Raw genomic sequence first — 27023 nt, 5'->3', positions numbered from 1 at the left:
GTGAGAGGTGGCCCCTGTTTATCGGCTGTGGCAGGCTTGGCGTGGGGCTCCTGGCTCTAGGCATTACTGTTTTTTAATGAATGTAAACGACGGGGACTTCAACTAGCACTTTAGCACTGCTGCTTCTGAGGGTGCCAGGGACGGGGGCCCTCCTCTGGCCATCATGTCCTGGCAGCAGGTGTGGCACAGACCCAGGAGAGCGTCGCTCGGAGTGGTCTGTTCAACAAGGCCCAGAGACAGAGCTCACACTGAGATCAGAGAGGCTTTTGTAGTGGGGGCCAGCTATGAAGGGGTAGATACACGCAGGCAGACACACACACACACACACACACATTGTGCACACAGGCAGACAAGTATATGCTGCTAGCACACACATTTTTCCCTCTCGCTCTCATCCAACACTTCCCACACTGCCCCTACTCGGATGGTATCGCGCCGTCCCAACCTTCGCTCTCTCTCCCCCGCTACTCTCTCCTCTTCCATCCTATCATCTCTTCCCTCTGCTCAAACCTTCTCCAACCTATCTCCTGATTCTGCCTCCTCAACCCTCCTCTCCTCCCTTTCTGCATCCTTTGACTCTCTATGTCCCCTATCCTCCAGGCCGGCTCGGTCCTCCCCTCCCGCTCCGTGGCTCGACGACTCATTGCGAGCTCACAGAACAAGGCTCCGGGCAGCCGAGCGGAAATGGAGGAAAACTCGCCTCCCTGCAGACCTGGCATCCTTTCACTCCCTCCTCTCTACATTTTCCTCTTCTGTCTCTGCTGCTAAAGCCACTTTCTACCACTCTAAATTCCAAGCATCTGCCTCTAACCCTAGGAAGCTCTTTGCCACCTTCTCCTCCCTCCTGAATCCTCCCCCCCCCCCTCCTCCCTCTCTGCAGATGACTTCGTCAACCATTTTGAAAAGAAGGTCGACGACATCCGATCCTCGTTTGCTAAGTCAAACGACACCGCTGGTTCTGCTCACACTGCCCTACCCTGTGCTCTGACCTCTTTCTCCCCTCTCTCTCCAGATGAAATCTCGCGTCTTGTGACGGCCGGCCGCCCAACAACCTGCCCGCTTGACCCTATCCCCTCCTCTCTTCTCCAGACCATTTCCGGAGACCTTCTCCCTTACCTCACCTCGCTCATCAACTCATCCCTGACCGCTGGCTACGTCCCTTCCGTCTTCAAGAGAGCGAGAGTTGCACCCCTTCTGAAAAAACCTACACTCGATCCCTCCGATGTCAACAACTACAGACCAGTATCCCTTCTTTCTTTTCTCTCCAAAACTCTTGAACGTGCCGTCCTTGGCCAGCTCTCCCGCTATCTCTCTCAGAATGACCTTCTTGATCCAAATCAGTCAGGTTTCAAGACTAGTCATTCAACTGAGACTACTCTTCTCTGTATCACGGAGGCGCTCCGCACTGCTAAAGCTAACTCTCTCTCCTCTGCTCTCATCCTTCTAGACCTATCGGCTGCCTTCGATACTGTGAACCATCAGATCCTCCTCTCCACCCTCTCCGAGTTGGGCATCTCCGGCGCGGCCCACGCTTGGATTGCGTCCTACCTGACAGGTCGCTCCCTACCAGGTGGCGTGGCGAGAATCCGTCTCCACACCACGTGCTCTCACCACTGGTGTCCCCCAGGGCTCTGTTCTAGGCCCTCTCCTATTCTCGCTATACACCAAGTCACTTGGCTCTGTCATAACCTCACATGGTCTCTCCTATCATTGCTATGCAGATGACACACAATTAATCTTCTCCTTTCCCCCTTCTGATGACCAGGTGGCGAATCGCATCTCTGCATGTCTGGCAGACATATCAGTGTGGATGACGGATCACCACCTCAAGCTGAACCTCGGCAAGACGGAGCTGCTCTTCCTCCCGGGAAGGACTGCCCGTTCCATGATCTCGCCATCACGGTTGACAACTCCATTGTGTCCTCCTCCCAGAGCGCTAAGAACCTTGGCGTGATCCTGGACAACACCCTGTCGTTCTCAACTAACATCAAGGCGGTGGCCCGTTCCTGTAGGTTCATGCTCTACAACATCCGCAGAGTACGACCCTGCCTCACACAGGAAGCGGCGCAGGTCCTAATCCAGGCACTTGTCATCTCCCGTCTGGATTACTGCAACTCGCTGTTGGCTGGGCTCCCTGCCTGTGCCATTAAACCCCTACAACTCATCCAGAACGCCGCAGCCCGTCTGGTGTTCAACCTTCCCAAGTTCTCTCACGTCACCCCGCTCCTCCGCTCTCTCCACTGGCTTCCAGTTGAAGCTCGCATCCGCTACAAGACCATGGTGCTTGCCTACGGAGCTGTGAGGGGAACGGCACCTCAGTACCTCCAGGCTCTGATCAGGCCCTACACCCAAACAAGGGCACTGCGTTCATCCACCTCTGGCCTGCTCGCCTCCCTACCACTGAGGAAGTACAGTTCCCGCTCAGCCCAGTCAAAACTGTTCGCTGCTCTGGCCCCCCAATGGTGGAACAAACTCCCTCACGACGCCAGGACAGCGGAGTCAATCACCACCTTCCGGAGACACCTGAAACCCCACCTCTTTAAGGAATACCTAGGATAGGATAAAGTAATCCTTCTCACCCCCCCCTTAAAAGATTTAGATGCACTATTGTAAAGTGGCTGTTCCACTGGATGTCATAAGGTGAATGCACCAATTTGTAAGTCGCTCTGGATAAGAGCGTCTGCTAAATGACTTAAATGTAATGTAAATGCACACATCCACAAAAATGTTGTCAGGAACACATATTCTCTCTCACACCACACAGTCACAAATGTAGACCATCTTGGTGTATAACGCACACAAACAGCCATGCGCTCACCCTCTGTCTCTCACAGATGCCACGTCCACAGTCGCACTCACACACAACCTCCCCAAGCGGTGGCCATTTTCCTGTCATGATTTCAACAGTTGTTCCAGAGCCCTCTGTAGTTTCAGTGCTCGGCGAGTATGAGCGTGAAATATTTGAGCCTGTGTCCCTCGAGTGGCTCTCTCTTGTTTTGCTCCACGCTGTTCCGTTTAAAGCGGTGTCAGCCCAAAATGATAGTCTGAAGCTCAGTATCAAGCCAGGGATACAGCTTGGAGAGGAACAAGCACGCCCCGAAGCTGCGAGACTCCAACCCCCAGAAATGAACAGCTCTGAACAAGTGAAGAGAATCAGTGGGAAAAATCTACAAGATGAAAACAACAGAGCTCTCTTTCATGAGAGCACTTTATTAGCTTTTTGCAGTTGTTATTTTTGCATATTGACTTTGTACGTTGGATCGTTTCTAATCCAAATAACATGTTAGACCTTATGTTCAAGAAAACTATAATCAAAAGAGATGGAATGCAATCATTACCCAATGAGCAAAGTTGATTTATGATTAAACTCCTCCACCAAATTATGTTTGCTCGGAGTAGAATATCACGATGAGGTACTCAGTGATGGAGTGCATTGGATCACAGACTACTCTTTAAGCGTAACCCAATTCTGGGTAACACTTTATCTGTACAGTCCATCTGTCGATGCTCTACAGACTATCGATAACATTTCAACTATCTAATAGCCCTAACTTAAACCCTTACCCTAACCCATATTCTAACCATAACCTTAGCAAGCAGTTGCTTATCAACAGATAGTTTGTTAATATTATAACCATCTGTAGAGCATCCGGACCAAATTCATTGGTAAATAATACATATCTACTCCATACGTTCTAATACTGTAAATACCTACTGTAAATACCTACTGTAAATTCACAAGCTCTGTCGCTCTTAATATCCCCATTAGCTATGTAAATTAGACGGATTGTGACATAAGTCAAAGGTCGTCTGCACTCCCTCAACGCCCCCTGGCCTCGCATCGCTGATATTATGACACCTCACCGGGCGAGACCTCTTTGTCACCACGGTGACTGTACAGGGGAGCTGTACGAGTCACTCTGCGCCACAGAGACACTTCTTCACCCTGTCGCCGTGCGGTGGCTCAGCCTTCGGGGTTAGGGTTAGGTTGGATAGTAAAGGTCATTATAAGTTCAGATGCCCCTTTGACCTCAAACCTTAGAAGGAAAGGGTCGGAGTGCTGTGGAGATATTTGACATGTCCAAATAGCTGGTTAAGTCCTTTGACCTTTTACTCTTCTGTCCCGGAGAGCCATCTAACTGGACGGCTGTACAGGCTTTTAGAACTAAAGACCTGGTAGCCCCGAGTTAGATGTTTCCTATCTTTGTTTCCTTCATGACCAATGGACTGAAATGGTAGGTGTAAGCACAGGACGGTGGAACCATGTGTAGTCATGTGCAAAATAGGTAACAATGTGTACTTAAGAACAGTAACCCTTCCGTGTTATTGTCTGTCATAAATTTGTGACGTGTTTACTTCACTTGCTGTTCAAGTACAGGGCTCTGATTGTGTCATACACACCCTATAATTAGTCAGGCTACCACTAATTAGACATATAAATATATATATTTTTCTGTCAAAAGTGCAAAGCACCTTTTCAAAACCACACCTTTTTTGTTTATGAACAGACATGGATGTATCATTTTCTGTGTTCTCTCCTGAAGGGTACTCGCCACAGATGTCTGCAGGGTCCCTGCTGTGCTGTGATCAGACTTTCATTTCCCCCACCCATCCCTCGTGACACAGCCCCGACCACAGAGAGAGATCGGCTGCGGTGGAGGGTGGAAAGAAGGGGAGGGAAGGAAAGGGTATAGTGTGTTTGGCGAATAAAAAAAACTAGGGTGTTTCTGCAGCCGAGGACACGCTGCTTGTGACGGCACCTGCCGCCCTAGTGAGAACCAGAGAGAGAGCGTGTCTGAGAGTGAGAGAGAGACGAAAGATTACAAGCTGTGGAAGGAGGCTAGAGTTGCACTCCTTGACAGGGCTGGGGTAAGACAGGGTGCTTGGGGAAAAAGGGGTGGAGGAGGATTTGGGGTAGGAGTAACGCTGACGTAAACCTCTCATGCAGGAGGAAAGTCTCACTTTTCCACGGTTAAACGAGTCATCCGGCCAAAGGATGTGTTAATGTCTCAACTCCATTTCTGAGCGCAGCGTTTAAAAGGTTGCCTGGGTAGTCGGAGTCGGGCCTTGTCTGCAGCTTCTGGCGGGCGACGAAGATCCGATCCTGTCCAAACAAGAGCCGCGACAATGGTAGTGTAAGCGCAAGACAGGGCTTATTCAGGCAGCAATTGGTTTCAACTGAGACGCCTGATGTGTTGCCCAGAGGAGGGGCGGGAGGTGCAACACATCAGTCATGCAAGGATTCGTTGGCCCAACGCTCTATCCACTAGGCTACCTGCCGTCCAATGTATCCTCTTATTAGCCACTTTTACCCCTGTTTACATGTATATTCCAGTACCATTGAACATTGTAATAACTGTACTGGCACTGCACTGACCTGTGTATATAAGATATCTATATAACTGTATTGTCATGTTTTTGTTTCGTTTTTTGCTTCTCACGTTTTATTTCTTACCTATATTACTACCTCTATTGTGCATTGTTGGGAAAGAGCTCGCAAGTTAAGCATTTCACTGAACTGTTTACACCTGCTATATCCAGTGACAAAACAACTTGAAACTCGTCGGGCAGGTTTGTTCAGTTCTTTCTGCCCGACGGATTGAGTTTCAAGCCCCATGACCGAGCCGCAAGAGTGGCCTTTGATGATCCGGCCATCCGAGCTCAGAGTTCACTAGAACGAGCCCCTCGTTCCCCTCCCCTCGTTCCCCCTCTGCTCCCTTCTCCATCCTCCTTTCCCTACTGTGACACTCTTGCCTTGATGGGGGTATCAGTTCCTCTGCTCGGCTAGGCTAACTTCCAGCCTCCCCTCCGGTGGGGGCCCGCCCATAAGGGCATTAGAGGCGGCGCCCCACTTGCGATTGAAAATAAAAATGGAAAAACTTTATTTATATACACTGCTCAAAAAAATAAAGTGAACACTAAAATGACACATCCTAGATCTGAATGAATGAAATATTCTTATTAAATACTTTTTTCTTTACATAGTTGAATGTGCTTAAAACAAAATCACTCAAAAATGATCAATGGAAATCAAAATTTATCAACCCATGGAGGTCTGGATTTGGAGTCACACTCAAAATTAAAGTGCAAAACCACACTACAGGCTGATCCAACTTTGATGTAATGACCTTAAAACAAGTCAAAATGAGGCTCAGTAGTGTGTGTGGCCTCCACGTGCCTGTATGACCTCCCTACAACGCCTGGGCATGCTCCTGATGAGGTGGCGGATGGTCTCCTGAGGGATCTCCTCCCAAACCTGGACTAAAGCATCCGCCAACTCCTGGACAGTCTGTGGTGCAACTGGTGGATGGAGCGAGACATGATGTCCCAGATGTGCTCAATTGGATTCATGTCTGGGGAACGGGCGGGCTAGTCCATAGCATCAATGCCTTCCTCTTGCAGGAACTGCTGACACACTCCAGCCACATGACGTCTAGCATTGTCTTGCATTAGGAGGAACCCAGGGCCAACCGCACCAGCATATGGTCTCACAAGGGGTCTGAGGATCTCATCTCGGTACCTAATGGCAATCAGGCTACCTCTGGCGAGCACATGGTGGGCTGTGCGGCCCCCCAAAGAAATGCCACCCCACACCATGACTGACCCACCGCCAAACCGGTCATGCTGGAGGATGTTGCAGGCAGCAGAATGTTCTCCACGGCGTCTCCAGACTCTGTCACGTCTGTCACATGTGCTCAGTGTGAACCTGCTTTCATCTGTGAAGAGCACAGGGCGCCAGTGGCGAATTTGCCAATCTTGGTGTTCTCTGGCAAATGCCAAACGTCCTGCACGGTGTTGGGCTGTAAGCACAACCCCCACCTGTGGACGTCGGGCCCTCATACCACCCTCATGGAGTCTGTTTCTGACTGTTTGAGCAGACACATGCACATTTGTGGCCTGCTGGAGGTCATTTTGCAGGGCTCTGGCAGTGCTCCTCCTGCTCCTCCTTGCACAAAGGCGGAGGTAGCGGTCCTGCTGCTGGGTTGTTGCCTTCCTACGGCCTCCTCCACGTCTCCTGATGTACTGGCCTGTCTCCTGGTAGCGCCTCCTTATATATATATATAATTCATGGATTATGTTTTAAATGCTCACAGCTAGCATAAATTATAACATTATAATTACATCAGGTTCTACTGTAGGTGAAAGGGTGACATGTTTTGTGGACTAGACTTGATTAGCCCTAACAGAGGATGTATCAATCCCTACAAAACATTTCCCTTAATTATAACCCACATAATACATGATATTTCCTGTTGCTGCACGATTATGTTCCTGCTGAAGCAAACCGTCTCAAATGAAGAAACCTACATTTACATCCGTATTGAATGGAGGAAGTAAACCCTAGCTATTTCAATTATTCCAGGAAGTTGAAATGGAGGATTTGTATTCAAAGGAATTCCTATCTCAACAAATCTCAGCTGTAGTAAAATCCCCAGGATGGACGTAGAGAAGAACTGAGTTATCTGACGGATCATTTCAGATTAATATTCTATGGGTCTTAGTCTTTTACAAAGCAGTCAAAAGGTGGATGCCAGTGGCTTGACGGTACCATTGGAGACTTGCCCTCGTCTGGCCTTGCCCTTCTTGAGTGTGTTTAAGACGTCCGGCCAGCTGTTGGCACCGGCTGGAGGAGCTGCTTTGGAGGCGGGGGTCCATCCGTAAAACGGAGCCGTGTGGTTCGATGGATCAGTGCATCGGTCCCCCCCCCCCCCCCCCGTAGGGTCAGACAAATGGAGGGGAGGAAAGACTATCACTCATGAAGAAAGGGAGAGATGGGATGAGGACTCCTGCGGCTCACAATTGAATATGATAGAGGCCAGTCGTCCTTTGAGGAACTTGATGGAACAGGACGTCTTCCCATTGGTACCCTCCTGGTAGATTGATATTGAGCTAAAGAGACAACATCAGTGGAAGTGATGAAGAGAACACCTCCCTCCTCAGCCCGTCCCCACCCGGCCTCACCCAATAAGTCATTTTGTCATTATTTGTCCCTGTCTGTGTAAATCAACCCCGCCTGCCTATGAAATCTATATTTTTGATAAAGCAGGGGCATTAGCTTCTCTCTTTGATATGTGATGGCCCCTCCTCTCTTCCCAACTTGGGGGCGGGGTTGTCAATTGAGGCCTCAGATGTGCATTTTTTTGGGCCCCACAGCGTTAAGCTTTTTTTTCAAGCATGGCAGAAATGGATCTATGGTAATCGGATTTCGACAGCGGTAACGCGCCTGTTCCATTACCTCGCCCGGAGAATTGATCTGGTTTCTCTCCCCCTACCTTAATTGTGCTCTTACTAAAGACGGAATGAAAAGCATCTGCAGGCTTACTCTCTCTCACCATCCCCCCCATAGACACAAGCGCACACAGTCACAGTCTGACTTCAGACGACGGCATCTCCTGCAGAGTAAACATGTCGTCGCTGGAGGAGCCAGATAGGAGCTGGAGCTCCCACAATCCTTTATCAGAGCCAGTGTTGCACATCAATAACACTACCACAACCTCCCTCCATCCCTCCTCTTCCCCCCCCCCCACCCCCCAAACCCTCTCTGTCCACTTTTAATCTTTCAAAACAAGAGAAACGGAACCAAGCCGCGAGAGCGATAAAGTATTTTTCTGTTTGTGCAGCAACAAAATTATTCCCACAGTCCTTTGTGTTTGGATACCTGGCAGGGCTCGTGCTAATAACCTGCTGGTCTGATACGGCACAGTTTGGTTTCTGTTTGTCTTCGACGTTAGGAGCAGAAACGAGGAACACGCGGATAAACAATGACGTCAAAATAGAATTACAAAACCTGAGGAAAACGTTTGGAGGTGTGAGCTTTCCCAACAGTTCTGTGATTTTGCTTTGTATCAAAGAACCACTCTCACAGTGATACTTGGGTAATGTTAGCGCTTTAGTGAAGAAAATGAAAATGGGAGAACAGCACCATACTGTCTGGATTTTCAGGAATTTTACTTTATGATGGTATTCAAACAAGTGTTTGATCGTGGGTATCCATAGAAAGAGACTCTTGGTGCATACAAACTGTATTAATAAACCACACACACACACACACACTGTCCTTTTCCCCAAAGAGAACAGAAGCCCTCTCCACAGGGAGCCCAGTGTCTTACTGAGACCAGACGAGAACAATACATTTGTTTTATATTCATTTGAATCCAACCATCGTTTGATATCGTAAACCTCTGCCTTGGCCTGGAAACAAAACAAAATAATACAGTATGGTTTTGGCTTTGTCGCACTGCATAGCGAAATATGACATCCCAGTCTGTTTGGACGATGCTGTTTGGACGTGTGTGAATATGCTTTAAATGGTTTTAAGGCACCCGAGCTTAACTGATTTGTTTAACGTGCGTCACATTGGCAGTCAGCAGGAACAAGGAGGATATCACTGTAAAGGTGTAAGGTCCCCTGTAAATGCTTTACAAATCGACAGCGCTGCCAAAATAGCACGCTAATCAACCCCTCGTTATGGCTATTTGCATATTTGATTATACATTTCGCCTTCACAATGTTTACGTGGCTTTTTTAATAGACTTTCGGGATTAATCGCACAAACCCGGAGAGAGGAAAGAACAACAGCCCAAATGCTGTGAAAGGTTTTTGAAAAGAACAAATGGCCTGCATCTGGAGGAATGCGTCAGAAACAAACTAAAACAGAGATATATCTTTTGATACAGCCGGCAGCTGGCTGCTCAGAATTCATTCATTTGCCTGGTATTTGCTTAAGGAGATTGAAAAAGGGAGCGAGCTTGTTCTATTGCATGGAGTTTTGTATCTTATCGCGCTTCGACAGATGAGCGGTGTGAAGAATTAGTCCGAGGACATGTGGAGTATTGTAGCGTGTGGGACTGTGTGAATGTGTTATGGCGACATTGAAATGCAACGTTTTCTGGACACATGTATTGTGGCTGTGTTATTATAGACTATTTCTGTGAGTGTGGGAATTGTGTGAGCTTTGCTCTAAAAAGGGATGCTGTGAGCTTTGCTCTAAAAAGGGATGGTACCAGCTTAATACATGAACACACACAAACACACGTAAACACGTGGACACACGCAGTGTTTACAAAACACACAGGGAAGTGGACGTTCCAAGATTTCCACAAAAGCCCTACAAATCACAAGGTTCTCTAGCTATATTTACATATTTATACGCACGCACACACGCTCACTCTGATATCTACCCATCAGGGACCTCCAAGCTTCCATTCAAGACCCTAGAAGGTCCCACACACACACTTACATGCACTGCTCATTGTCTAGAGTGGAAGTGGACCTGAGACGCACCAATCTCTCTTGGCAGGGACTTTGTAAGACTTCCACGAAAGTCCCGGCGAGGTCGCAAGCCTCTCCGTCGTTACCGCCCGTCACCTGCTCTCATTAATAAGGAAATGATTAACCTTCTAAGACTTCCACGAAAGTGCCGGCGAGGTCGTAAGCTTCTCTGTAGTTACCGCCAGTCACCTGCTCTCATTACTAAGGAAATTAATGTTGCATTCGCTTTCAATTAACCTTCCGTGGCAACGGAGCAGGACAGGGAGGGAGGCCCGCGCCCTGCTGGAGGTCAAGGTAATTGAATAGGGTTGTAATGATGACAATGCAAAAGGAACCTCCGGCCGTGGCGTGGGGGGCGAATTACAGCGTCGTTAGGCCGGAGGTTGAGTGGCGGGTGTCAGAGAACCATGTTAGCTCGCTACGAGCGCGACTGTAAAGTGGATTACTGTAGTAGCGTCACCTTAGACAGTGTCCTGATCGTCATGCGCCATTGTCAGTGCTCTCTAACTGGCAGAATTGCACATCAACGTGTGCAACAAGTAAACAGTGTTCTTTTCTTTGCAGAATCCAAAATGGCAACCAACACAGGAGTGTGGGTTCTTTCCTAACTCCCATTCGTACTTCATCTGCTGATTTTCTGTATTTCTCCTACTGGTTATCGATCTTCTCAACTGTAAGCCTTTAGTATTTCCCTTCCACCAGACCCTCTTCCTCTGTCTCTCAGTCTGAGCACCTCTTCCCTCGGTCTTTCAGTCTGAGCACCTCTTCCTCTGTCTCTCAGTCTGAGCACCTCTTCCTCTGTCTCTCAGTCTGAGCACCTCTTCCTCTGTCTCTCACTCTGAGCCCCTCTTCCTCTCTCTCTCTCTCACTCACTCACTCACTCACTCACTCACTCACTCACTCACTCACTCACTCACTCACTCACTCACTCACTCACTCTGAGCCTCTCTTCCGCTGTCTCTCACTCTCTGAGCCCCTCTCTCTCTGAGCTGTGATGGTCGTCTGCTCCTCCAAGGCCGGACTGAGCTTTGGCCAACAGTAAAACACACCTGGTTGACTGAGCTTTGGCCAACAGTAAAACACACCTGATTGACTCAGCTTTGGCCAACAATAAAACACACCTGGTTGACTGAGCATTGGCCAACAGTAAAACACACCTGGTTGACTCAGCTTTGGCCAACAGTAAAACACACCTGGTTGACTGAGCATTGGCCAACAGTAAAACACACCTGGTTGACTGAGCGTTGGCCAACAGTAAAACACACCTGGTTGACTGAGCATTGGCCAACAGTAAAACACACCTGGTTGACTGAGCATTGGCCAACAGTAAAACACACCTGGTTGACTGAGCATTGGCCAACAGTAAAACACACCTGGTTGACTGAGCGTTGGCCAACAGTAAAACACACCTGGTTGACTGAGCATTGGCCAACAGTAAAACACACCTGGTTGACTGAGCGTTGGCCAACAGTAAAACACACCTGGTTGACTGAGCGTTGGCCAACAGTAAAACACACCTGGTTGACTGAGTGTTGGCCAACAGTAAAACACACCTGGTTGACTGAGCGTTGGCCAACAGTAAAACACACCTGGTTGACTGAGCGTTGGCCAACAGTAAAACACACCTGGTTGACTGAGCGTTGGCCAACAGTAAAACACACCTGGTTGACTGAGCGTTGGCCAACAGTAAAACACACTTACAGTGGGTGTGACCATCCCACTGATGAATGGCCACGCGGCCGGCAGGCGGATCGACACAGTGGGTGTGACCATCCCACTGATGAATGGCCACGCGGCCGGCAGGCGGATCGACACAGTGTGTGTGTGTGTGTTGGTTGGTTGGGGGTGAGGGAGGGGGGGTATTGGTCCGATGAGCAGGTGCATTCTGCAGAGCTGGAAATCCCATTAAATCCCTGCCATCTCACACACAGACACATGTGCATGCACACACACCTGCCTTCACACACACTCGTTCACTTACTCCTTCTCTTTTTCACACACATTCCTCCCCACACAGTCATTTCACACACAGGGAACATATAGGGAGCATGTCTAGAACTTAACCTCCCTTCCCGACTAGAACTGCTTGGACTGTATGCCAGTGAACCTACTGGAGCATGGTAACAACCCCTCACCCCCCATGTCTCCTCATATAATGGCATACCGCACATAAACTATACAGTTCCATCTGTGGGAATTGGAACACTGTAGCCATGTTTGTGAGGCCATCGACCTTAAGTGGGAGATCTTCAAAGATTAGTTGGTGGTCTTTGTCACTGAACAGTTTTCATCCTTTTCAAAAGCAATCCTTTTTGATTTTGAGTCGATGCATTGTCGTGTATGAACTGATAACACCGCGGTGAAAATGAAATGGCCTGTGAGTGGTCATTCGTCCCGTGTGTTTGCTTACAGATTCATTTCCTTGCATGGTGTGAGTCATCCTGGTACAGTGACTCAATATGTGTTGTTGTCAGTGTGTGTCGGCTTGTTGTGTAAGCTCCCGCCCCAGTGCCCTCACGCCTGATTTGTCACTGTGGTGATGGCATTCAGCTTTTTATTTGATTTTTTTAGGGGATTGGGTGCTATGCCACTGCTTATTTTTTATTTTGTACCTTTATTTAACCTGGCAAGTCAGTTATGAACAAATTCTTATTTACAATGACAGCCTACCCCGGCCAAACGCGGACGGCGCTGGGCCAATTATGCACCGCCCTATGGGACTCCCAATCACTGCCGGTTGTGATAGAGCCTGGAAACGAACCAGGGTCTGTGACGCCTCCAGCACTGAGATGCAGTGCCTTAGACTGCTGCGCCACTCGGGAGCCCCACTAACTATAAGAAATCTAAGATGTGTGAAATAAATGATATCCAGCTCAGGGCTCCAGCTATGCATTTGGTTTGCTAACTGGCTAGCTAAGTGGCTAGATGTCAAGATCAATCTTCTTGGTTACAGCAGAGACATTCAATCCCCTCCTGGATCAAGAATACTGTTGCCTAAATTGTTTTGTGAGTTAAAAAAAAAACGGAACTTTTTAAAATGTATTTTTATAACGCCCCCTGTGTGCATTTCCAGTGATACCGTATACCCCGGTGTGGTACAGAAACGCTATGACAGCATGAACATCTGCATACCACCCAACCCTACTCTCTATCCATATCCCCATCTTTCTTTCTCTCTGTCCGCCTCTCCCGGTCTCTCCCTCAATCTCTCTTTCATGCCCTCTTTCCTCCTCATGTTTCTCGCCCTCTGTCCCTCTCTCTGTCGCTACACTGGGAGGGCGGTGCATGACACTCTTATCTATATTATCTCTGTCCCACATGTTTATGATGGTAAAGGGCCATGAGCAACACCTTCTCATGCAATGCCATGCCACTTTCTAGTACACCGGAAGTATGCATTAATGTACAGTACCAGTCAAAAGTTTGGATACACCTACTCTTTTTTTAAACAATTTTCTGCAGTGAAGAATAATACTGAAGACATCAAAACTATGAATTAACACAAGTGGAATCATGTAGTAACCAAAAAAGCTTTAAACAAATCTAAATGTATTTAAGATTCTTCAAAGTAGCCATCCTTCGCCTTGATGACAGATTTGCACACTCTTGGCATTCTCTCAACCAGCTTCATGAGGAATGCTTTTCCAACAGTCTTGGAGTTCCCACCTATTCTGAGCACTTGTTGGCTGCTTTTCTTTCACTCTGCAGTCCAACTCATCCCAAACCATCTCAATTGGGTTGAGGTCGGGTGATTGTGGAGGTCAGGTCATCTGATGCAGCACTCCATCACTCTCCTTTATGTTCAAATAGCCCTGACACAGCCTGGAGTTGTGTTGGGTCATTGTCCTGTTGAAAAACAAATAACACAGGCTAACAATGTATCTCACAATGTGATCGACCGGGTTTAAACCTGTGTCTTCTAAGAGTCACAAGACGGTGTTATTCCACTGAGCTAAAGCCTAGGGCCTAGGTTTTACCTCCGGGAGCTAACACAAATTTTCAGTTCTCAGGCAAGGTTACTTATCATTGTTTACAGTCTTAATGGTGGCCCACTTAGATGGTATGCAACTATGTATAACTAACAGTGTGGCTTTAACCATAGCCTTGTTAAGTGAAGGTTCAATAACTAAACATACAATTAAGGTGTTGGGGGATGACAAAAATATTGGACCCTCCCCTTTTTTAGTGGTTAGGGGAAACAGCTGCACTCCCCTCAAATTATTTGGACAATTTTTTTTAAATTTGGCTCTACACTCCAGCATTTTGGATTTGAGATCAAATGTTTCATATGAGGCATATCTGTTTTACCTTTCAACACTTTTTGTATTTAGTCCCCCCATTTGAAGAAGTCATAAGTGTCTGGACAAATTCACTTATAATATATCACTTATATTTAACAGTGTACTAAAGTAGTCAAAAGTTTAGTATTTGGTCCCATATTTTCTAGCATGACTAAATCCAGGTTGAATCTCTACAAACTTGTTGAATGCATTTGCATTTTGGTTTGGTTTAATTAACAGTAGAATATGTATGAAAATACCCTCAGATAAAAGGTGTCATTCTGTACTGTCGCCTCATGTGAAACATTTGATCCTCACTCCAACATGCTGGAGTGTAGATCCACATGTTTTAATTGTTGCTTCACTGTCCAAATAAATACGGAGGGGAATGAACCTAGTTTAGCTTCACTAGCGCAGGCTAACTCTTTAGCCAACCTCACTCTTCCTTCAACACATCTGCCAGGCTTGAGAGCCCAGGAGAAATTGAGCTAAATCCCATCAAATCAAATGTTATTTGTCACATGTGTTGAATACAACAGGTATTACAATACAACCTTACCATGAAATGCTTACTTGCAAGCCCTTAACCAACAATGCAGTTCAATAAATATATATATATTTTTTTTTTAAATCTTTATTTAACTAGGCAAGTCAGTTAAGAACAAATTTGTATTTACAATGATGGCCTACCCCGGCCAAATCCTAACCCGGACGATGCTGGGCCAAATTGTGCGCCACCCTATGGGACTCCCAATCGCGGTCGGTTGTGCTACAGCCTGGAATCGAACCAGGGTCTGTAGTGACACCTCTAGCACTGAGATGCAGTGCCTTAGACTGCTACACCACTTGGGAGCTAAGAGTAAAGAAAATATTTACTAAATCAACAAAAGTAAAAAATTAAAAGTAACACAATAGAATAACAATAACGAGGCTATATACAGGTTAGTCGAGGTAATTTGTACATGAAGGTAGGGGTAAAGTGACTATGCATAGATAATGAACAGTGAGAAGCAGCTTCGTAAAAACAAAGGGGGGGGTCAATGTAAATAGTCTGGGTGGCCATTTGATTAATTGTTCAGCAGTCTTAAGGCTTGGGGAAAGAAGCTGTTGAGGAGCCTTTTGGTCCTAGACATGGCTCTCCGGTATCGCTTGCCGTGCGGTAGCAGAGAGAACAGTCTATGACCAGCTTTGTCTTGAAAAAGGGAAATTCCTCACTTGGCCTCTCTCGCTATTGTGGCAGCTGTTGTTTCTTAAGTGTTAGGCTGTGTGTGTGTCAAATCAAATCAAATTTTATTTGTCACATACACATGGTTAGCAGATGTTAATGCGAGTGTAGCGAAATGCTTGTGTGTGTGTGTGTGTGTGTGTGTGTGTGATACTTGACTTCGAAGGAAGGTATGGGATTGCATGCATGCGTGTTAATGTCACATTGTGTGTTTGTTTAAAATGAATGTGTGTGTGTCTGTCAGTTTTTCAAGAGTATGCTGAATTAGAAGTGTACGTTGTGCACATAGGGTCATTATCATTTATGTGTGTATGACCTCACAGGTGCGAGTATTTCTGAGTTTGCCTTGGAGAAGGTTTCTGTACATTAATGTCATGTTCTAGGACGGAATGTATGTGAGGGTTTTTGAAGTGCACGTTGTTCCATTCTGATAAACACATCTGTGTCACTAGGTCACATGTACCTTGAGCCAGGCATGTTAACACACACACAGACAGAGACCCCCCCACACACACGCGCAGGCACGCAGGATCTGATAGACACACACCCAATTCTCTGAACCTAGTGGCCTGAAACACACATACCCCATCCACTTCAAACATGCACACACACACACACACACACACACACACACACACACACACACACACACACACACACACACGACTTCAGTTAGCTTGCTCTAATGCCACTGCAGATGAGAGAGTCCATTGATAGCGCTTAACATGGCGTGTTGAGTTTATTCTCGCTCTCTCAGGGCTTGGATTTGGGCCTGAGGTGGCTGGCAGTCTCTGTCTCTCTTGCTCTCTCTCTCCCCTCTCTCTCTCCCTCTCTTTCTCTTCCCTCTCTCTCTCCCTCTCTTTCTCTTCCCTCTCTCTCTCCCTCTCTTTCTCTCCCTCTCTCTCCCTCTCCTCTCTCCCTCTCTCTCTCCCCTCTCTATCTCCCTCTCTTTCTATTCCCTCTCTCTCCCTCTCGTTCTCTTCCTCTCTCTCTCCCTCTCTCTCTCCCCTCTCTTCCCCTCTCTCTCCCCTCTCTCTCTCCCCTCTCTCTCTCCCCTCTCTTCCCTCTCTCTCTCCCTCTCTCTCTCCCCTTTCTCTCTCCCCTCTCGCTCTCCCCTTTCTCTCTCTCCCCTCTCTCTCTTCCCTGTCTCTATACCCTCTCTCTCCCCTCTCTCTTTCTCCCTCTCTCTCTCCTCTCCCTCTCCCCTCTCTCTCTCTCTCTCTCTCTCTCACCCCTCTCTCTCTACCCTCTCTCTGGTCCCACTCCAATTTGCTTACCGCTCCAACAGATCCACGGGAAGATGCCATCTCCTTCGCTCTTCACACGGCCGTAAACATCTGGACAAGAGCAACGTCTATGTGAGAATGCTGTTCATTGACTACAGTTCAGCGTTCAACACCATTGTTCCCTCCAAGCTTGACACCAAGCTCAGGCCACAGGCTGTCAGGATTGGCAACAGAATCTCCTCCACACTGACTCAAAACACAGGGGCCACTCAGGTGTGTGTCTTCAGCCCACGACTGCGTGGCATTGCGCGACATCAACGCCATCGTCGAGTTTTCTGACGACACCACGGTTGTCGGCCTGATACCCAAGTGAAGTGGCATTGTGGTGCCAGAACAACGACCTCACCCTCAACGTCAGCAAAACAAAGGAGTTGGTTGTTGACCTCAGGAAGCAGAGGAGGGAACGGCACCAGATCCACATCAACGGGACTGTAGTAGAGTCTGCATTTTTAGAGTCTGTGTCCACGTCACAAGGACTTGACATGGACCGACAACACCACCGCTCTTGTCAAGAGGGCGCATCAGCGTCTGCACTTCCTAAGGCGGAATAAGAAATTCGGCATGCCACCCTGGGTCATCTCCAAATACTACCGCCGCGCCATGGACAGCGTCCTGACCCAGTTGCATTACGCCGTGTACAAGAATATGCTCCGTCCACAACCACAAGGCCCTGCAGCGGGTGCTGAAAACAGCCCAGTCCTCCCAGCCATCCAGGAGATCTACTCAAAAGGAAGAGAGGAAGAGGAAGGGCTGCAGCATCATCAAGGACCCCACACACATTTGGCAGACACTCTTATCCAGAACGACATACAATTAGTGCATTCATCTTGAGATAGCTAGTTGAAACACCAACACCTCACAAGTACATCAAGTACATTTTCCCTGAGGAAAGTATTTATCATCAAAGTCGGTGGTAGTAGGAGAAGACAAGTGCCTTTTTTTGAAGAGGGAGGAGGGGAGGGGGGTGTGAGAGTTATTTAAGATAGTCTTCAGAGAGGTAGGGTTTCAGACGTTTTTGGGAAGATGGGAGGGCTAAGAGGCCAGAGGGGGAGGACACACCAGCCACGAGCTGTTCTCTCCCTTAACGTCGGGTGGACGGTGTCGAAGCATGAGGTCTGAGACGGTTTCGATCTACAAGCCATCTTAGTACATGTGCCCACACCCACACAGATACTGTATACACTCATCCACACACACACACGAACGAACGCGCGCACGCGCACACACACACACACACACACACACACACACACACACATTTGTTTTACTATGCTTGTAAGAACCAAACAATTGATTCCCATTCTAAATCCTATTTTGCCTAACCCCTAAACCTAACCCTAATAGTAACCCTAACACTGAACCTAATCCTAATAGTAACCCTAACACTAAACCTAACCCTAACTACTGCTACGAGAATCGGATAATTATTGTGCATTGTGGGTTAGGAACCTGCAAGTAAGCGTTTTGTTGGATGGTGTATACCATGCCGTATCCTGTACATATGACAAATAAAACTTTAAACTCTCATTGTCCCTCTCTCTCTTTCACTCTCCCCCTCCCTCTCTCCCGCTCTCCCCCTCCCTCTCTCCCTCTTCTTCCCTGTCTCTCGCTCTCCCCTCATACGCTCTCGCTTTTCCTCTCTCTCTCTTCCTCCCTCTCTCTCGCTTTTCCTCTCTCTCTTCTTCCCTCTCTCTCGCTTTTCCTCTCTCTCTCTTCCTCCCTCTCTCTCGCCCTTCCTCTCTCTCTCTTCCTCCCTTTCTCTCGCTCTTCCTCTCTCTCTCTCGCTCTTCCTCTCTCTCGCTCTTCCTCTCTCGCTCTTCCTCTCTCTCTCTTCCTCCCTCTCTCGCTTTTCCTCTCTCTCTCTTCCTCCCTCTCTCTCGCTTTTCCTCTCTCTCTCTTCCTCCCTCTCTCTCGCCCTTCCTCTCTCTCTCTTCCTCCCTTTCTCTCGCTCTTCCTCTCTCTCTCTCGCTCTTCCTCTCTCTCGCTCTTCCTCTTCCTCTCTCGCTCTTCCTCTCTCTCTCTTCCTCCCTCTCTCTCGCTCTTCCTCCCTCTCTCTCGCTCTTCCTCACTCTCGCTCTTCCTATCTCGCTCTTCCTCCCTTTCTCTCGCTCTTCCTCTCTCGCTCTTCCTCCCTCGCTCTTCCTCCCTCTCTCGCTCTTCCTCTCACTCTCGCTCTTCCTCTCTCTCGCTCTTCCTCTCTCTCGCTCTTCCTCTCTCTCGCTCTTCCTCTCTCTCACTCATTCTCTCTCACTCTTCCTCACTCTCGCTCTTCCTCTCACTCTTCCTCCCTCACTCTCGCTCTTCCACCCTCTCTCTCGCTCTTCCTCTCTCGCTCTTCCTCTCTCTCTCTCGCTCTTCCACCCTCTCTCTCGCTCTTCCTCTCTCTCCCTCTTCCTCTTCCTCTCTCGCTCTTCCTCTCTCTCTCTCGCTCTTCCCCTCTCTCGCTCTTCCCCTCTCTCGCTCTTCCTCTCTCGCTCTTCCTCCATCTCTCTCGCTCTTCCTCCCTCTCTCTCGCTCTTCCTCACTCTCGCTCTTCCTCTCTCGCTCTTCCTCCCTCTCTCTCACTTCCTCTCACTCGCTCTTCCTCTCAATCTCGCTCTTCCTCTCTCTCGCTCTTCCTCTCTCTCACTCATCCTCTCTCACTCTTCCTCACTCTCGCTCTTCCTCTCACTCTTCCTCCCTTTCTCTTGCTCTTCCTCCCTTTCTCTCACTCTTCCACCCTCTCTCTCGCTCTTCCTCTCTATCGCTCTTCCACCCTCTCTCTCGCTCTTCCTCTCTCTCGCTCTTCCTCCCCCTCTCTCGCTCTTCCTCCCCCTCTCTCGCTCTTCCTCCCCTCTCTCGCTCTTCCTCCCCTCTCTCGCTCTTCCTTCCCCTCTCTCGTTCTTCCTCCCTCTCTCTTGCTCTTCCTCCCCCTCTCGCTCTTCCTCCCTCTCTCTTGCTCTTCCTCCCCTCTCTTGCTCTTCCTCTCACTCTCGCTCTCACTCTTCCTCACTCTCACTCTTCCTCTCTCTCTCTCGCTCTTCCTCCCTCTCACGCTTTCTTCTTCCCTCTCTCTCCATCTCTCTCTCACTCCCCCTCCCTCTCAATCACTCTTCCTCCCTCTCTCTCTCCTTCAGAAGGAGCATCGGCCCTTCTCTTGAACCTCACTGGATTTTTTCTTCCATAATAGACCCATTCCGCGAGAGAATGAGCGGGATTAATTCAGCCAACGGCGTCGGAGGGATTTGATGATGTCATCCATATGAATGAACCAGTTAGGGGATTATCTCCCCGAGGTGGAGAGATACAAACACATGAACATGAAAGCTGGAGTGAAGTGAGAGAGAGGGAGGTACAGAATGAGAGAACGAGAGGTTGAGAGAGAAAGAGAAGAGTGAGAGATCGAAGGAGAGAAAGAGATGTAAAAAAAAGAAGAGGAGAAAAATATAGGGGGCAAGGTGGCCTTAATTAAAGCTGGTCCCAGTGCCCCCTCAGTACCGACAGTGGTGGAATGGGCAAAGGGATGGCAGTGGTGGTGGTATTTTGTTCGAAGGTGTCACATTTGAGCTATGGAGCATCTGAGGGAATCTCCCAGGGGCCTCAGCTGCGGCAATCACTGCTCAACGGACCGCCATGGCCAATCAGCCTCCCCTCTAACGGCCAGCTGAGCTCCACAGGTTGGGGCCAGCCATCTCCCACTCCATCCTCAGCCCCATGTGTGCTGTTGGCATCCCCTCTCCCCCTTCTCTCCAGAGGCCAGGGGAGCCCCGCCGAGGCCACGGCTGCTCCCATCTCCCCTAATTGAGATGGACGAGGGGTGAAATGGGAGCGGTGTTGGGAGGGGTGGATAGGGGGATCCCGACACTGTCGCTGTGGTTACCAGGCACACGGATATTTAGATTGTGCGCGAGCACACACACTGTTCTCTGTGTGTAATTGGCTTGTTGTTTGGCCTTCTGAATGTTTTTGACAATCCCATTTTCTGTCGCTATCGCTCTGTCTCACTCACTCACTCACTCACTCACTCACTCACCATGTCCTAAGCTATGACTAGGCTAGGTTGTGGTACTAGTAGAAGTTTAGATGAGGGTTATGCTGTAATAATATCATATGCCATTTAGCAGATGCTTTGTCTTACAGTGATTTTCAGTCATGCATACGTACATTTTATTAAACAGCATACAAACAGGTCGGGAGCCAGACAGGGAGCCTAAAAGAAGGAACGGAAATGAATGATTTTGTCTCTATTATTTGAATTATTTCAAGGCTATAGCCTACAAATAAATACATTGTGAAGCATTTGCGACACTAGACTGGTAGGGAGGCAGGGACATTAAGCGCTCAGCATTTTAAACAACATTTTGTTGTATTAAATCATTATCGGCTATCACCTGCGCATATAGGCTCTGACATACTTGGAGTTACATGCAAATTAAACAAAAAATGCTTCATTAGGCTCAGTCTACAGTGCCTTTTGAATGCATTTTTACAACAAAAAAAACCAAATATATATATAAACGTAACATGTAAATTGTTGGTCCCATGGTTCATGAGCTGAAATAAAAAATCCCAGAAATGTTCCATACGCTCAAAAATCGTGATGAGGAGGATTTCTGTCTGCAATAAAGACATTTTGTGGGGAAAAACTCATTTGATTATCTGGGCCTGGCTCCCTACTGGTGGGCCAATGCTCTCCCAGGCCCACCCATGCCTGCACCCCTGCTCAGAAATCCATAGATTAGGGCCTAATGAATTTATTTCAGTTGACTGATTTCATTATATGAATTGGAACTCATTTAAACCCTGTTGAGCATTTATATTTTTTGTGGCTTCAGGCTCATGTGATGGTGTCTGGAGAGCCGGTCAGCAGTGGAGAATATCCTCACCGCGCTTGCCGAGCCACTGGGACGCTAAACACCCTTTTGGCCACTCTTTCCAGGCTGAGCAAGGATGTAGTTAAAAAAAAAATATATATATATATATATATTAACGTTTTTAAGCAAAATAACCCAATCAAAACGGAAAGCTCCTTGAAAGTTGGAATATGTCAGTCAGGTCTATTTGGCCAAAATCAATTATGGCCAAGTGTATAGATTATAGAACAAAAATGAAGGAAGATTTTACTTGTGGTTGGTCCGGGGAATCAAACCCACTACCACGGTGTTACAAGCACCATGCTCTACCAACTGAGTTACAAAGGATCCACTGCTCTGATTGTCACATAGAGTCCAGTAAACAGCAGACTGTAAGCCAATCCGGCGCAGTTGGACTGTTCAGTGTGTTTGCAGCAGTCACTTTCATCTCCAGGAGGAAAGCACCTGAGAGACTGAACTCTTAGACCCAGCGCTAATCAAAATCGACTCTGATACTGAGCTGTGTGTGTATGTGTGTGTGTGTGTGTGTGCGTGTTATTTTTAATCTCCAATCTCTCTTATGCAGCCCCAGACGACATTAAGCTGTGCCTAAACGTGCGCTGAAACCGAATTCAACTACCCCTCCAACCCTCGCTCCTTCCCTCCAACCCCCACCAGTCTCCACCAGGGTATCGATCGATCCCTCTCCATTTTTCGGGGAGGGGCAAGGGATATTTGCCCAACTAATCACTGACCACCTCCGGGGTGGAGAGAGAGAGGCCCTTTCTGAGAGTGAAAGAGAGAGATGGTGTTGTTTTATCCCTCCTCCATCTGCGTAGGGAACAGGGCTGTGATTAATGCCCGAGAAGCAGGGCCAGGTAGGGGCAGCGACGCAGAACTCAACGGAGGGATGAATCCATCCCGACACTCTCTTTACCCGTAATTAGATTATTGGACTGATGAGGTAGCGCCCAGGATTAAGTCCTTCATCAGTTCTGAGGGAGGGAGGGAGGTAGGGAGGGAGGTAAGGAGAGAGGGAGGGAGGGAGGTAGAGAAGGAAGAAGGGAGGGAGAAAGGGGGTTAAGGTGGGAGGGAGGGAAGTAAGGAGAGAGAACCCTCTACTCAAGGCCCTCTCTCCGTCCTTTCCTTATGCCCAGACCAAGAGGAAGTTTAACATATAGCTTAATGCTCTATGGTTCTGTAACAGTAGTCTTATTGTAGCTGTGGCAGCATCGTAGGAACAACACATTGATGGTGGATGTTTTTAAATGACCTCCATACAATTCAAAGCCAACAGAGTACTGGAAATGCGTTTCTATGCAAATCATTATCACTTCTACTACTGTTACTTCAACTTCTGCCAGTAACAATGTTGATACATCATGCTTGTAATGTAAATCTTACCTCCAGATTTATTTCGTAAGGTGATCTGGCGGATGACTTTAGTTCCACTCCTGCTCAGTTATCAAAGGTTTCTCCTCCCCTCTGCTCTCATCTGCTCCCCTTCTTCTCCTCTCCTCCTCTCTTCTCCTCTCTGCTTTTTCTTTTCCCCTCTCCCCTGCTCCCCTCTCCTCCCCTCTGCTCTCCTCCATTCTCCTTTCTTCCCCCCTCCTCTGCTCTCCTCCCCTATGCTCTCCTTCCCAACCTCTCCTTCACCTCTCCTCTATTCTCCTCTGCCCTCCTCTCCTCCCCCCTCTCCTATGGTAAAGACCAAGGCTTCCCCTGCCCTGCAAAGGTCAAAGCTGGCAGAATAAAGGGGGCTTTAATTTACAGGGGAAACCTTTCAGGTTCTTTTTATACACGGCCCGGTAGTCGTTCATCTTCTAACGGACGCAAATGTTCCATTAGGGCTCCTGTATTTGAAGGCTTTGTGTTCCTAGCTCAAATGTCATCACAGGCCAAGCTAGAGAGCAAGGGTGTTTTAGTTTTTGTAGACACTACTAAGGGCACTACTAAGGGCATACGAATAGATCTGGACCTCTATGGCGCAGGTGGTTTTGCTCTTGACTACTGGCAGCAGGGCTGGTGGTTCAAGTCCTGTTTTGACTGTCCCTTCTCATTTGTTTCAATGTTGTTGCAGCCACTTACTGTAACAAACCAGCCCGACTAAACACCTGCTCCTTCCATGACACAGACTGACCAGGTGAATCCAGGTGAAAGCTATGATCCCTTATTGATGTCCCCTGTTAAATCCACTTCAATCAGTGTAGATGAAGGGGAGGAGATATGTTAAAGAAGGATTTTTAAGCTTTGAGGCAATTGAGACATGGATGTGTGCCATTCAGAGGGTGAACGGGCAAGGAAAGATTTAAGTGCCTTTGAACAGGGTATGGTAGTAGGTGCCAGGCGCCCTGGTTTGAGTGTGTCAAGAACTGCAACGCTACTGGGTTTTTCATGCTCAACAGTTTTCTGTGCGTATTAAGACTGGTTCACCACCCAAAGGACATCCAGCCAACTTGACACAACTGTTGGAATCATTAGAGTCAACATGGGTCAGCATCCCTGTGGAAGGCTTTCAACACCTTGTAGAGTCCATGCCCCGACAAATTGAGGCGGTTCTGAGGGCAAAAGGGGGTGCATCTCAATTTTTGTTCTTAATGTTCTGTCCATTTCAGTGTACTTTGGTCATACACTATAGGCTGCATTCCTGGGGACTGTACACGCAACTCTGACTTGTGTAAATCATTGATCACACTTGTTTTGCCTAGAACTAACCCAGACTCCAAGCCATATTGTATTAATAGTGCCCCCCTCCCTCCGTTCCCCCTCCAAGCCACCTTCACTTCCACCTCTGGCTGCTTGTACTTGTGTTGAACCCTGGCTCCACTCAACTCCACCCCGGCCTGAATTAGCCAGGCCTGCTGTGGTTATTTATTAACACGGGCCCTGGCGGAATTCTGGCTTTGCCCGCAGCTGTCGGATTGGCTGGAAGCCGCATCTCACAGCACAACACACACACAAACTAACAGGAGTGCGAACACACACTAACAGGAGTGCGAACACACACTGACAGGAGTGCGAACACACACTGACAGGAGTGTGAACACACACCGAACACACACGCCCGAGCCTCCACATGAAATTTCATAGATAAAGTGGAACCGTGATTCTACTGTGGCTGTGTTTTGCGAGAAATACAACGTGGTGTGTGGATGCGTTTGACCCCCTACTCGGTTTTCGTACTGCCGTGTCCTCCCTTGGTCTCTAGCCAGAAGTCGCACCCCCTCCGCGCCTTTGGAGTTACGACTCAAGACGTGACCTCTGAATGTAAGAGCCTTGATGTCTGAGGACTGTTTTCTTGTTTTGGTGCCACCGTTTTACGAGCGGGTCGGATCCAGTTGCTCATCTGAAATGCGGACCTTTGAATCTACGTTTGTCTGCAGTTTTTTTTTTTTAAATGTTTTTTTGGGGGGGGGGGTACGTTTTTTGTAGCTTACCACTGATGCAGTCTGTGTGAACGAAGCAGGGGGTTGTAGATGCTAAGGTCTTGCTGGATGTAGTTGGGCGAGTGCACGTGCGAAGACCTGAAGACGGCTTTTCTCTGATTTAATCGCGAAGTTTCTATTTCTAAAGAGTGTTACAGTAAACCAGGGATGGAGCGAAAACCAAGTATTCTGAGGAGACTTTCGAGGTCCACTGTTCAGCTTGTCACCCAACGATGAACCCACGGTTGTAACAAGCATCTAGCCTGCCTCCAGTCAAAACAAACCTAGTCGCAATCAAAACAAACCCCATCAAAGTTCATTCATGTCCCTGTAGTCCCATAGCAACCCATGCAGGCTTAGATAGTAGCGCAGTGTGTCCCAACAAACCAGGGGGGTGGACCCGATTGGCTGGACCCACAATGCCTTTTGGGATGTTGTGAATGAAAACTATGGCCAATGCAACAATGCTGTATCTGTCCTTATGCATTACCAATACGCTCTATACTAGCCTTAGTGCCCTGACCAATGCCACAATCTCTGTCAGACTGTCTTGGTAAGTAAGAGGGGACAATTTTACTTGCCAGTATTTTTAGCCCCCCATCTTAATCTATGAAGCGGGGGAGCTAAGTGCAACGTCTTAATGTGTAGACAGCCTCTCTGTTTCCCAGTGACTTCTCACTTCCAGGTGATTTTAGTCGTAGTGTGTGGACATGCGTGTACAGTATGTGTTTGTCGGCTTATCACAGTATGTGGCATGGGATACAGCCTTGTCTGCATCAGAGTAGGTGAGTGGAGTTGAGCGGTTGGAGATTCCATTCCTCACTCCCGGAGAGGCACTCCACGAACGTTCCAACCGCTCTGCCGCTCCAAATTCCTTCCATTCAATTGAACCAACACCCATCTATGTTTGTGACTACCTGGATCTAGCATTTGGTATTGAAACCAAACCATACTGTATGATTTGAATGAAAAGTATTATAATAAACATGAAACGGTGAATGGTAGAAGCGCTCATCATTTCAAATAGGCTACATAGCATAATAAACAGCATATAAACTCTCTAAATAGGTCAGGAGCCAGACAGGGAGCCAGAGACGGAATGAAAATGAATTATTTAGGCTATATTATTTCTGTTATTTCAAGGTTATAGCCTACAAAGAAATACATTGTGACGCATTTGCGAGTGTGACGCAATAGGCTGGTTATGAATAGAACAACAGTCTTTAACTTGCGCATATAGGCGGTGGATTACTTAGAATTAAATACCAAATGAAACGAAAAAATGAATGAATTTTTAGAAACACCAGTTTGGCCACAGTCTGTGGCTTCAGGCTCACGCAATGGTGCCTGGAGAGCAGACCAGCAGTGGAGAACATCCTCTCCGCACTTGCAGAGCCACTGGAGATGCTACACACCCTTTTGGCCACTCTTGCCAGGCTGGGAAGGGATGCTTTTTCCTTTCTATAGGTAGGCCTAAATGTTTTTGGGTAAAATAACCCAATCAAAACGGAAAGCTCCTTGAAAGTTGGAATATGCTACGCCTATTTGGCCGAAATCAGTAATTGTATAGACAATAAAACAAAAATGAAGGAAACTTTTAAGAGATCTGATTTTGAATTTATAAATACTTTGCTACAATGACACACTTAATGATCTACCCACCTTGTTCCTTTCTGTTAGCATGTGTCTTTTCAGATTCCACA

General features: G+C 47.8%; 1 pseudogene; it reads left to right on the top strand.

The window, feature by feature from the left end:
• The first annotated feature begins 822 nt into the window (after positions 1-822).
• LOC135572953 (uncharacterized) lies at positions 823-4548 on the top strand (annotated as a pseudogene).
• The last annotated feature ends 22475 nt before the right edge of the window (positions 4549-27023 follow it).

This window comes from Oncorhynchus nerka, linkage group LG8, assembly GCF_034236695.1.
Source record: "Oncorhynchus nerka isolate Pitt River linkage group LG8, Oner_Uvic_2.0, whole genome shotgun sequence".
Taxonomy (NCBI): Eukaryota; Metazoa; Chordata; class Actinopteri; order Salmoniformes; family Salmonidae; genus Oncorhynchus; species Oncorhynchus nerka.
The sequence above is the reverse complement of the archived record's forward strand: the minus strand, read 5'-3'. Positions and strand labels throughout refer to the sequence as shown.